The following is a 14586-nucleotide window of genomic DNA, read 5'->3' as shown; positions in this document are numbered from 1 at the left end:
CATTTAATTACAATTGCATTTAATTATTGTCCAACCTGTAATATTGTGGAATCCGCCCCTTTAAGAACAGGCCATCCACTCTAGTGACATCAACATGCATTTATTTTTTTTTTTTTGCTTGATGGGCATGTTCGACTCATGGCCCTAGAGGTATGTAAGAATTTTGAAAGAAATCAGCCACTAGTTGGCGCTAACGAGTTTTACGGCTCTGTAATCACGTGGTGTTGCACACACCCACACAATATGCATATCATTTGATAGATCTCCTCATGCTGAACAACTTTGCCTCAAGAACTACTGCTGTCAATCAAACCGTTCATTAAATATTCGTGAATATGTTTAAAAACCTACTTTTGCGAACTAGTCCTAGGTTTTTTGCCCAATCAGAACCAGACCAGTCTAGGACAATTCTCTGGACACTCTAGATCAATAATTATTGAAAAAAAGTTGAACTTTTGCATTTGGGTGGCTATAACAGGGTAATTTAGAAAAGGGGCTTGGCAAAATATGCTAAAAAGTCTATAAATCCTAAAGGAAAACTCGAAAATTGATGAGCCTATGTGACATTTTAAAAAAGCAAGCAAAATTTTATGGAGATCGGACCATAGGTGGCGCTATAACTGTCAAAAAGCTTTGAAAACCACATATTTCCTAGTAAATTGCCTGTATTGGCGGTAAATGGACTTTTCCATCGATTATTTCAGTGGTTAAAAGCTTGCTAAATAAAACTTAATGTCTTAAATGCTTATGTGCTTAAAGGCCTTAAATGCTTGAACCCCGATAAATGCTGCTTGCAGCTTTAATTCTAAATTCTGTTATTTTAGACAATGTCTATAAAAAATGTAGTGTTCATTTAATGAAATTTAGTGATTCAAGGTATTTCAAACCATTAATAAGATTTTTCTTTATAAATATGTTGTTCAATTACATGCTTTTGTAAATTTGTTGTTTAAATAAATGATGTTCAGTGAAATGAGTGAAGATCGCCTATACTCTAACCCTTTACATTATTTATGAATATTGATGTAGAGTGACTATGATCATCAATAAAATGGTTCAAGGTACATTTCAGTACTAAATTAAACCTAATGTTGAAAAGTTGTGCTGTTTTGATATTCATAAACATGACAAAAATTGTTTAAATGTATTTGTATACTTGCCAAATCTTGGAAGAAACCACACTGAGTTTGTGTGTAACAGTTTACACACTGAAAACCACATCTGTATTTCTTTACAGCCTAATTAATTTTCTTAGAAAAACATTGCATAACATAAACATTAATTATTTATGAACATTATTATGTGTAAGTGTTGTAAAAATGACAATTCATGTGTTAACTCATATGGCGTCATACCGAGTAACAATTTAAGTCAGGCGGGATAACGCTGTTTTTTTCCATTGAAATGCATAATTTCACTTCATGGAGTTGAGGAAACAATAATAACATGTTACCAAGTCCTGTAAAACATTTTCAGACATTTTGCATTTTAAATCACATTGCAGTGTTAAAATGTGGGTTAAGAACTTGAACAAGTAGGGTCACGTTTAAAGAAATCACAATATAATGAGAATAAAAAGTTGTGCAAACTTTTTTTTTCTGAGCTCTAAATATTGTTTACTGCATCACTTTATATATTCATTAAGTATTATTGATTTGAAAAGTTTTAATATCATAATATTTAGAAAATGCATTAACGTTATCCCGTATGACATTTTGACTGGTGTCGTCACATGATTCTCAGTTAAACTGCTTAAAATACATTGTTTAAAATTGAGATTTTAGTAATAAGTAAAAAACATCCCCATAAAGATAATAACTACTTTGATGTGCAGTTTTAACCTATTTGAATTTTTTATCAGTTGAAAACCTTATTTGTCACTGGCCCTTTTATTGTTTGTCAACACACTCATATTACATAGTGTTGTAAAGTTTTTCTTTCTTCAAAGCAGAGACCAGTGAGACAGTCGGGATCGCGTTCAACTGAAGTTATTCTTTATTGAGAACTCCTCTGTACGCGGCTGTAGAAACTTCCAACATGATCTGATCTAACATAACTTTACATGTTATCTTGAGCCCGATCTCACGGGAAAACGGGTTGGTTATCTTATAGGCATTTTAGGAGGAGGGACTTTTGGGGGTGGAGACAAATTCAAACAAAGCATGTAAATGAGTATACAGGTTAAGGTAACAAAAGGTGAGATTCTCAGTGAATCATTCGTGTGCTAATCCCATCAGTCTGAGTGAAACTGGGACTCGAAGAGCCATTAAAGAAAACAGGAATTGCAACTTTGCTGAGATCTTAACCTTAAAAGCTAAAATCAGTATTCTTCACTGTGATGTTATGTAAGGAAGCATATCTGAAATAGATTCTTAAATTTTAACCCTTCAATAGGTAACGTACACTCATTTTGTATCTGCATTCACTATCTTCCTTACTGACCAGTGCTGGCTACTGACAATTAATAATTCATAATAATAATGATAGACCCAGCAATTCCCCCTCCTCCAGGTATTTTGAGCAGTAGCTTTATATAAAAATGTATATAAGGATATAATTTTAATATATTCTATAAGTTTATATAAGTTTTTATAAGTTATAAGTTTATATAATCTTAATATTTAAACATCAAGTAGGCCTACATTTGTACTTTTACTAGAGTAATATTTTATTACTCAGTAATATTTTATTACTATCTGCACTTTTACAGGCTACTTGATTTATGTACTTCATCTACCACTGAGTATAGGCACTTGAAATAAACTTGATTTGAATGCTTCTTGAAATAAACTTTTCAGTGAAATTTAAATGTGCCAGCCTGGATGATCAGTATGACCACAACACCCCCCCCCCCCAATGTTATTTTTTTATGTGAAAAATAACATTGTTTAAATGTTTCATGTGACATTTGGCACCAGTGGTTTAGTTAGTTTAGGATAAGCTGCAGATATGAACATGTATTGTTATATTAAACTATAAGACTCGCAGGTTTGTGATTCCTAGCTCTTATATCTGTATCATAAGCATCAGTTTGCCTATTGATTGGTATGTGTGCGTGTGTGTTTCATGTCATCTTTTTGTAGTATTTTGATGTTCTTTGCTACTCTTAGTATTTATGATCTGCACTGCACAAGCTTTGTCATTGAATGTACAGGATTACAACCAAAATAATATGTTTTATATTTATATATTTGTCTTCTGTTGGTGATATAGGAGAGGATATTACAGTAGATAGTATTTATTGAAGGCCCCAGTACAATTATTGTTTTACATTTTACCCAAGTACATTGTTTGTGCACACATTACTCCCCAAATCATAGCAAGCTTTTAGAGACCAACATTCATATACTATTTTATAGGCTCAAACTGATCCTCAAAAGAGAAACAGAATATCTGATATTGATAAAAAAAAGAGACATGCAACAGAGAATGGTTATGAATACACAGTTAAACTAAATCATCAAGTGAAGTTATGCTAAACGTAATCAAGTATGATATACTCTTTTGCTAAGAATTCCCAGATGAAAAAAATCTGGTGAGGGATATATGTAGTGGAATGTGCTGATGAATCTCCAGCACTGGTTTCCTGTAGAATCATTTCTGACTACTGGATGTAGGGTTGCATGTTGAGTTAAGGTATGACGATGTTTTGTCTTTTGCAAAGTCACTTAAAATTGCATACAAACATATGAACAAGGATCAATGTGGGAAATTCACTTTGGATGATGATGTAAACAACAACAACAATATAATGTCTGTTCAAATAAATCAATCGATCAAGTGTTTTTTCACTTCTCTAATTTTAAGGTTTCATCTGTTACTAAAGGGAATGTACAAACTGACATAACCAACATACCAACAGCTGAACAACCAATTCCTTTAACTGAATAATGAGAGAGAGAGAGAGAGAGAGAGAGAGAGAGAGAGAGAGAGAGAGAGAGAGAGAGAGAGAGAGATTATGCCAATTATTTACAATTTCAAATGAAACATTTAAAATTATGGTATTTCCAAATCAGATATTTTTGGATTATATATTATCTTACCCAGAGGAGGAACAGGAACAGGTGCAGCCATACAAGCAGTTCTAGTGGCTGAGACAAATCAAACACACAATTATTTGTTACTATCGACTTCAATATTTAAAAAAAGTTACATTACTAGCATTTCCCTCTATCATTTTGAGCGCCGCTGTTGAACGGATTCTTAAACATCTCTGGTTGGCCATTGCGTTCATGTGCTCAAAATACAGTATATGTGTCTGATTGGCCATTGCCTTCACGCGCTCAACATATATGTCTCTGATTGGCCATTGCCTTCACGCGCTCAACATATATGTCTCTGATTGGCCATTGCGTTCACGCGCTCAACATATATGTCTCTGATTGGCCATTGCGTTCACGCGCTCAACATATATGTCTCTGATTGGCCATTGCGTTCACGTGCTCAACATATATGTCTCTGATTGGCCATTGCGTTCACGCGCTCAACATATATGTCTCTGATTGGCCATTGCGTTCACGCGCTCAACATATATGTCTCTGATTGGCCATTGCGTTCACGCGCTCAACATATATGTCTCTGATTGGCCATTGCCTTCACGTGCTCAACATATATGTCTCTGATTGGCCATTGCGTTCACGCGCTCAACATATATGTCTCTGATTGGCCATTGCGTTCACGCGCTCAACATATATGTCTCTGATTGGCCATTGCGTTCATTGTCTCCGATTGGCTACAATGATCAATGCTTCAAAAACATGTTGACTTCAGAGAGCGCTTACACTGCCTAACATCCGCTGATAAACGGATCCGTGTTTTAAAAATGTCAGTGTACCTTATTGGTACCTTAGTCAGTACTTTTCGACAACACTAAGATCAGGCCATAGAAAGACTTAGGGATGCATACTCATAGATAAAACTTTTTGTGTGAATGAATTTTCATCTCTCCACATTTTTGCCTCATTTATCAATCTAACGTAGACACGAGGACATCTTATCACAGGAATGATTGTAAATTTGATGGCTGAAAACAATCATCATTTAAATATCACGCCCCCAAAAATTCACAATTTAGAAGCCTTTTCTCTATGGTTTACGACATGGACAATCTTAACCCGGCCAAGAAGAGGAAGTAACCTCTAAGAATGCAATCACACAAATAATGAAATTCAGCATTAAAACTTCTATAGTTATACTTTTACTCTAAGATGCAAGAATCACTTACAAGACAACATTAGACAATCTGTTTATTAAAGAGGTCCTTTCTGTTCACAAAAGGTCTTCTATATCAGAGCTACTTCTTACCTCCTCCAACAACAGCTGTAATTGTTCCAGTGTTATTACAAACTTAAAAATAAAAGAAATGAAAAAGAAATTAGCATGTAACAGCAATACACTCAAATGAACTTGTAAAAGAAACTGTGACACTTACTTAAGGATTTTCCATTTGTGTTTCCCTGTGTTCCCGTGTTGGAAGAAAAGCCGCTTGGGAAAAAAGACATGCTTGCAACTTCAGCTTGTATCGATAAAACCGACTGAGCGCTATCAGGAAAGAGACTGTGTTAAATACTCATAAGAAATGAAACCAAAACCAAACAACAGACAGGTGGAGCGATCATTTTAATCCCAACCCAACTTATTCATCCACTGAAAGCTCTGAAAGCATTTTGTTAGAGTACTGTTTATATAATAACAATAATATAACAATTGCAAAAAAAAATTCTTTCATGCTAAAATAAAGACTTGTAATGTTCCATTGTGTTCCAATGTTGACAAAAATGTATTTTGTGAAAGAAAACATGCCTGCAGCTTCAGATGTATTGATAAAACAGATTGCACTATTCATAGTTTTCAGTCACATGACCTGTGCGGTGGCCAGGAGGGCAAAACAATGGGCCAACATGGCGGCTTACAATGGCCTCTCCATAGAGATGCAGCACAAACCGGTCAATTTTCATCCTGTTTCAAGCCACGAATATTTGGATCACTTCTCAACAGATGAAAAACTAAAATACAAACACAAACTGCAACTTTTGCAACATAATACATTAATCTAATTTTGTTTTCCAATGTCAGGTAAATTATTCCTACATTTCAGACGACCCCACACTGACAGGTGTGTTTAAGAGAGGTGTGTTCACAGGTGTCATACTCTACACTTGGATAGCAGATGTGAACAAACTGAGTGGCTTGTTTTTACAAAGGTTTCAAATTTTTGCAAGCTTGGTTTGTTTTGGCTTGTGTCACTCACTGAGATCTGAAGTGGTACATTTCATTAGGATATTCCAACATCCAAACTCATCTCGAATGCAGCAATGAGTTTTTGAACAAGTATAGTATACCCGTCACTCCACTAGAGTTTGCTATTGAGTTTTACTTTGAGATGTTTTATTTGGTCATCACAGCTTTGATAAAGATAGCAATATTTTTTTGAAAATGTTCTTACACAAATTCAAATTTCAGGGTGCTAAGCCCTACTTTTTCATTTTACGTAAGGAACTAAAATCCTACCTGGACACTCTCCTTACATCCAGCAACTCCAAAGCCCTTAAAACTGTCTTACTGTATGACATTCTCATGTGTATGATATTTTCCTGATTTTGTATCCTGTAATTGTATTCTCATTTACCTAGGCAATGGTTCTATACTTTGGTTATATTATATATTGGGCATAACCAATATATAACCAAAGATCCATTTTAGGATCTTACATTTTGTGAAATAAATAAATAAAATAAAATAAATAATCAGTACAAAAAGCCAGAATATAACAGCACAAAAGAGTGCAAAAATGTATTGTAATTAAATCAGTGTAAAAATGTTTTATCCGAATGTAAAAAATAGTCTGGCCAACTACTGGCCTGGCAACATAATAGCGACTTTTTTTTTCGTTTTTGCGGATCCATGTGAACACACACAACATTTTTCAAAACACTTTACCATTTTTTGTGCATTGTTGTCGTGTATACATACCCTTATTTGTTTTTTCTTTGTATCGTTGTTTCCTTTTCTGTTTCTTTGTTTGCATGTGTTACTATTCATTGTTTGATTAATGCATCTCACCTGTTTCTTGTTTCCTCTCCCTGTAAACCTTGATATATAGAGAGCTTGTTTTCAGTTATTCTTTGCTGATGACTTATATTAAATTATATTCAAAACAAGTCTCATTTTCATACTCAGCTTTGTTTCTCAAATAAACAGATCTTTCTTAAGGAGACACAAATACTGTGTTTGATATGCAAGGTGGTAAATTTTAGGGAAGTGTTCAGAATGCTCATTATTGAAAAAATTACAGGCTGAAATAATCATCATACTAAAGGGACATTTAAAGCACTAAACACTTTCAAGACATTTTATTAAGACATTTAACACTTCAAATATCCCAGTGAACATGAATATCAATCTGTTACAGATGTATTTATTAAATAAGGTTCTTGGCTTCTGTCATACCCAGTTCATGTAAATATACAGTACTGTACATGTTAGTATTTATACACAAACATACACAAAATTAAAACTATGACAAAGCTGTTTTAATGTGATCAATATAGAGTCACAGATTTAAACTGTAGAATCACAACAATAAAACAAAATGAATGACATACTACCCATACAAACCTTACACAAAATATCAGTGAGCTAAGCCACTACATGACGATGACTATATTCTTATCATCAATCAGCTTACAGCATCTGATTATATTTTCTCTTGCTGTTCTCTTCATAACAAACAGATACAGCTGCCAGAGAAAAACTAATTTAAAAAAGTCAAGAGCCTGACTAAAGCACACACTGATCGCCACAATGGTAACATCAAATCAAACTATTACTTTCAAATAAGTAATCAACATCTAAACCTCTGTTAATTCTCAATAAGAACTTCTGTAGACGTCTGACAGAAATAAAGGCAGTCTGGTTACTAATAAGTGAAGCTGGTAATGCTGTTTGTGGAGTTGTTTAATCAGATCTTGAGAGATGTAATGTATTTTATCTTCAGTTGATTTCATCCAAGGCTGTGGCTGGAAGTAGTTCTTGTGTTTCTCTTTCCTTCAGTGATTATGCTTGTTAACAGCAGGTGTTCATCAATAATGCACTATCATTATTCAATCACTTAATTATCTCATTACCTCCAACACTGATTCAGTGTTACATTAAACAGCCTGTAGTGTGCACACTAAGCAGTGTTCATTTCATCTGGGCAAACCCATGTGGGGCCTACATGAAAACCGAGGACAAAACTGGCTGGGTCCCAGTTAGATAGCCCAGGTCAAACCCATTTGGGCCCCACATGGCTGTGCTGGCTGGGAACTGACGTGTTATAGGGAATTAATGAATCAGACTTGGTAAATGATGTGCAGTTTTAATATTAGCAAACATAAAATCATGTAGGCCTATAAATAAATAAAATATTTAACAAAAGCAAACACAACATAAAGAAACAATAATTAGTTACATTTATATAGCGCTTTTTCTGAGACCTCAAAGCGCTTTACATAGATGGGGGAATCTCCTCAACTACCACCAATGTGCAGCATCACCTGAATGATGCGACGGCAGCCATATTGCACCAGAACGCCCACCACACACCAGCTTACTGGTGGAGAGGAGACAGTGATGAAGCCAATCAGTATATGGGGATGATTAGGAGACCATGATGGACAGGGGCCAAGGGGCAAATTTGCCCAGGATTCCGGGGTTACACCCCTACTCTTTTTCAAGGGACATCCTGGGATTTTTAATGACCACAGAGAGTCAGGACCTCGGTTTAACGTCTCATCCGAAGGACGGTGCTCTTTTGGCAGTATAGTGTCCCCGTCACTACACTGGGGCATTAGGACCCACATAGACCACAGGCTGAGCACCCCCTGCTGGCCTCACTAACACCTCTTCCAGCAGCAACTTGGTTTTCTCAGGAGGTCTCCCATCCAGGTACTAACCAGGCTCAGCCCTGCTTAGCTTCAGTGGGCAACCAGTCTTGGGCTACAGGGTGATATGGCTGCTGGCAATAACACTCTAGGTAGGCTGTAGTTAGGACAGTGCAGAAACCTGTGAATGAGGCTCGTGCCGTCAATTTATGATGTCTTTTTTATGTTCTGGGAAAACTAAAGTGTTGGTCAGTGTCGGTCACAATACCTTTTAATTTTTTTTTTCAATACGCCAATTATTTATTTAAAAATTAAGCACTGATCTAGAGGGTTGCCTGGCGGGGCATTGAACTGAATGCTGGGGCATTGAACCGCCACCCGGCGGCTTTAGGAAAACAGAGCACGGTGGGCAGTATGTAAATATAGTCTATGTCAAAGTCATTTGTATTTGCCACACTTCCTGCAACCAGCAGGTGGCGCTATTACTATAACTGAATACTGTCATGTAGATGGATTCAGGACAGGACTCTTATCAAACATGTGAAGTTTGGGGCAGATCGGACATCCTAAGCCTCAGTTACGCAACAGCTTCCTCCTTCATGGTGAAACATCAGAATTTGTCAGGCCGCCACGGACACACCCTTCAGCGAAAACTCAAGATCTTCCCAATTTTCACCGCTAAGGCCTTAAGATTAGACTGACCATATATGATGTTGATCTGGTTAAATCTCTATAAGAAGTTAATCACAGTGTAAAATGTGTCATTTCCTGTTGTCTTCAGGCCAATACTTAAATAAAATGTGAAGTTTGGGGCAGATCGGACCGAGTTATGTCCGAGTTACAACAACTTCCTGTTTCATAGCAAAACATAACATTTCTGACGCGTATGCAAAGTTTCGTGAGTGGGCAATATGTAAATATAGAAGGACTATGTTAAAGTCATTTGTATTTGCCACACTTCCTGCTACCAGCAGGTGGTGCTATTACTATAACTGAATATGAGCATGGTCATGTGTTCAGGACAGGACTCTTATCAAACATGTGAAGTTTGGGGCAGATTGGACATTGTATGCCTGAGTTATTGCAGGCTGTTTGTGGTTGCCTAGTAACATCGGAACTGCAAGCAACTTTAATATAGAACTTATCTGATGATAGCCTGGCAAGCCAGACCTACATCAAGATGTTAGGTCTGGAAACTCACCACAGACACGGCTCACTCCGAGGTAGTGATGTGACATTTGAACCGAGGCGTCGGAGCGTGTGTCGAGAAAAAGTGGGCGTGCCAGATGAAGCCGCGATTCGAGGCTTGTGTTGTTAACATGAAAATCACGTGACTAATGACAAACGAGGCCTCGGTTTGTGTGGCTACGTCATCGGTTCGGTCTGAGTGTCGCTTCCGGATAAAATGCGGTTCGAAACTCGCGCCAACTCGTGGGTGTTGCAGGAGTAGAAGAAGCAGTTGTAGTAGTGTCAGAGAGTCAGATTGTTAGAAAACTATCATTGTCATTATCGTTATTGTGTCATATGTGAGGGCTCAGGGCTGTATATTATTACATTATCAGGTTAGAATAGTTATAGTATATTATTATTATAGTAGTATATATATTATAGTCTTGTTATATTAATTAGATAAGATTATTTGGATTATCTGCTTTTTGATTTGGATTGCCCTTTTGGATTTGTTTGCTTTTTGTGACTCTTCCTTTTTCCTGGTAATGGACCAGCAAGAAAGAGGGAATCCTCCCCTGTCTGGGTTCAACAGAAGCATCAGTGTCCTCATTTGTACCACTGCCATTTTTACTTTCCCCTGCATCCTCTGTTCCTTGTGAAAGGATCTTTTCCCAGGCTAGAGAGATTTTGTCCAAGAAGAGGAATCATCTAAACCCCAACACACTTGAAATAATTCTGTTTCTCAATAAAAAATCTATTTTTATTTTCCTTCCTTCCGGACTATTCTGTTGCAGTTAACTTTAATCTGTTATCTATAATCTGTTAAATTAATAAATGTACTTTATTACACTCCCTCTAACATAAGCACTGCACTCAACAGTGTCACTGTTGTTGTTCATACTGTCCCTATCCAAACAATGTATTAATAATTAATTAACTGTGTGTGTTACTCTGGACAAGTAAATTCAGACAGAGAAAGATACATATTTTATATTATGCACAGTAATGGACAAATGTCTGATCATGTCTTTTTATTATTGCAAATAAAAGGTTACAAACATCAACATTGAGTACAAAATAAATAAATAAATATTTTTTATTTATATAAATATTTTTATAAAATATACATTTAAATATATTTACCTTACAAATAAATATTTTTATTTGTAAAAGCATTTTTATAAAATATATTTTGTTTATAAAAATAATAATATTTTTTATAAAATCAGGGAAGGGAGGGAGGGCGCGACACTGGTTCTGAATGAATTAATTTGTCTGCTATTTCTTTGCACAGTAGCTAGGTGTTGTAACGGAAAGCAGATGATCAGGTCTGCCTTTGTGTTGATTAATCAAATCTAATCAACAAACAAAAGGTACTGATTAACCCCTCAAAACAAAACAACAGTGTTAGCAGATGCTCGGTCAGGTCCCCTGAGTTAATCTCATCAACTCAAGAAGATATTCACACTGAAAAGGAAGGACAAAGTTCGCCACGCGGTTCCACGTGTGCACGACTCTGCATACACACACACAAAACACAGACTCCTTATCATGCCCGACCACTTGTGGTCAAAATTACCTTTTTAAAATGTTTAAAATGTATTTCTTGCTGTGCTTATGATCCTTATACCCGAAATACGATATCTATAAGCTTTATTGATATGTAATCAGTTTAATATGCATGTAATCACGAGAAATCCTGTTTCTTTGTGTTGTTGACTAACAGAATTGTCATTCGCGGTATTGTTTTGTTCAGAAGAACACAACGGTGTTGAATATTTAGCACAGAATATTAGAGGATGCATTATTTGATTAATACCAGTTTTATAAATGTTTATGAACGAAGTTTATTCCGCCAGCATTAGTTAGAAGAGGCGTGTACCTTTCCAAATGAAAGGACATGACCACAATACGTCCTCCCAGGCGATTGGGTCACGCACGCAAGGGGGCGTGACTTGAGCTCCTTCAAAACACAGCGGGCTCTCTCACCTCTCTCTCTCACCTCGCTCTCATCCTTCCTCCTCTTCTACCGGCGCGACGCTTCCCCGAGGAACATCCCGGAAGGCCTCGGACAAACACATGTTCGAGTCGTAGCAGCCGTTCCTTTGCAACTAAGTTATATTTGCCTCTTCCTTCACGGAAGATGAAGACGAACTTTCTCGGTAACGTTACATTTCAGTGAGCCTTTTCAAGCTTCCCGCGACACCGGAAGACGCAGTCGAAACAGGACCTCGTCCGCGCTTTCAGCATCAACCAAACAGAGAACAGACGTGCAAGTATATTTATCTGATAAAAGCTGCTTTTCTGGGGTCCGACTTTTAGGTTTCTGTATGTAACAATTACTAGCTTTTCCCTTCTCTCTATTTCTCTCTTTCTTTCTTTCATTTCATTTTATTCTTATCACGTATGTTATTATTGTTTAAATGTTTGTTTGTGTTTATTGTTTGCATTTTTACGTACGTTTCTATTCGTAGCTCATATAATCTTTAGTCACATTTATTAAAACCCATTTATACTTTTCACTGTCTCTGTGTTTGAAAACCCACCATTCTAAAGTCAATGAAACAAAAGATCTTAAGCTACAAGCTCGATATTAGACTACATTCAGTAGTTTTAATTAATAAACTCAGAAGGTTTGATGTCCGTGGCCAGGAGATCAAACTTTCTTGGAGTTTGTAAAGAGATAACCCTTCTTAACTGTGATAATCTCACCTTTACTCGCTGGACGAATAACGATTAGATCAGTTACAGAACCAGTTAATCTCTATAATTGATAAAATAAATGTACATGCGACTTATGAATTATGACCATGAGTCATAATTATTAATATTTCCAAAATTCCCTATATTCTTGAGCTAATTCAAATTTACCCAAAGTCGTATTCGCTACAGTGTCACTAGTGAGTAATGCTGAATGAAGCTTCGAGTAATGAACCTTTAGCTGAAGCAATGGCCTGCGAGGTCTCAGTGGTTCAGGAAGCCTCATTTTGCCATCACTACTCCGAGGGGCGGGATAAACGGCTGTCTTTCAAATTCCCTCTGCACGCAATAGGACAGCGCTTCAACCAACCAGAGCGTTTTCCCAACAGTGGAGCTTAGTTGATAGATTCAACTTTTGCCATATCTGGCCGGCAAAACGACGAACACATCTTCCTTTTTTTAAGAATGACTTAAGTGCCGTTCTTCGCTCTTTTCTCAAAGAAAAACTTAACTCCAAGTCCTCCAAAGCCGATTCGAAAGACCGTTGTTCGACAGCTGCAGCCGCCATTCTTTGTTTTCAAGTGGCAGCCGTCGCAACTCTCTGTCGTCATATGTTAAGCCCGCCCCGCCTGCTCTATACACGACGTGATTGGCCTGACCCAATCTGGGTTTTTGCTGCTAGAAGGTGTATTGAGAGTTGCTAGACTGTACTCTAGGCTGCGAAATACATTTTGCTGCCGCTAGGGTGCGTCTAGATTTCTAGGCTAATCTGATGATGCATATATCACCAAAAGGCTGAAATTGGGTTTGCATGTTCTGGGCCCCACCTAATGTGTGTGGGTTTTCTGGGCCCCACCCAGTTTCATGAGTTTTCGAGCATGATTAGGCTCTCAAAAAAGCGATTCAACTTACTTTACCAGAGTAAGTTGGGTAAAGATTCCCCCATCAGAACAAGAACACCTACTGCTAAAACATATTTAGAGTTTAGCATCTACAGGGTAATATGCAACATCCCGTATATTATTAAGGGAAATAAATGAAAACAGTTGTTAATTTATAACGATCAATAAATGATAAATTTAGTATCAAAATGATCAATTTAGTGACAACTTGCAAATTAATCTGAATCCCATTTAATGTTTATTTATAAATATTTTTAATTTTAGAGAGAGATTCATTCTGATATTAATGAAGATGTTCATAAATAATAACTCCACAAATAATAATTATGGGGGACATGTTACCCCAATGATCTCACTTTAACTTTCTACATAAAAAATAATAATAACAATCACAATGTAATAATTATGTCATGATTTAGTGATGTGCATGCTGGATTTTGTTACTATAAGATAGGAGTGTAATTTCTGTGCCAAGCAATTTGTCCACACTGAATGTGAAATACAACATTTTTTTCTTAGAAAGGCATTAGAAAGTCTCAAACTTTAGCATTCGGCTCAGCAAATCACTTCCAATCATGCATTTAGTTTGGGCAGCTGGTAAACAGAATCTTCACCTACGTGAGTCTTGCGAGAGTGTTTAGGCCTACATCACAGCAAGTCAGAGAGCTTTTCTAACCGGCGTGGTCAGGGTATATTCTGGCAAACCGTTTGCCAATCACGTCTAGCAATCGGCAAAGCAAACTGTGGCACACGCCATTTACCAACAAGCGATGGGTAATTCGCAAAGCACAATGTTATTTTCTGTTTCCCCAGCACGATACCATAGAACGGCGTAAAGTAAGAGGTTTGAGAAGTAAGAGGCGGGGCACCAGTTAAAAAATTTCAAAGTTAAAGTTCACGCAAACAGGTATTAATAGACAAGGTTTAGTCAAATATTGATTGTTTATAGC

The sequence above is a fragment of the Scardinius erythrophthalmus genome (genome assembly GCF_964197995.2).
Source record: "Scardinius erythrophthalmus genome assembly, chromosome: 14".
Lineage (NCBI taxonomy): Eukaryota > Metazoa > Chordata > Actinopteri > Cypriniformes > Leuciscidae > Scardinius > Scardinius erythrophthalmus.
The sequence above is the reverse complement of the archived record's forward strand: the minus strand, read 5'-3'. Positions refer to the sequence as shown.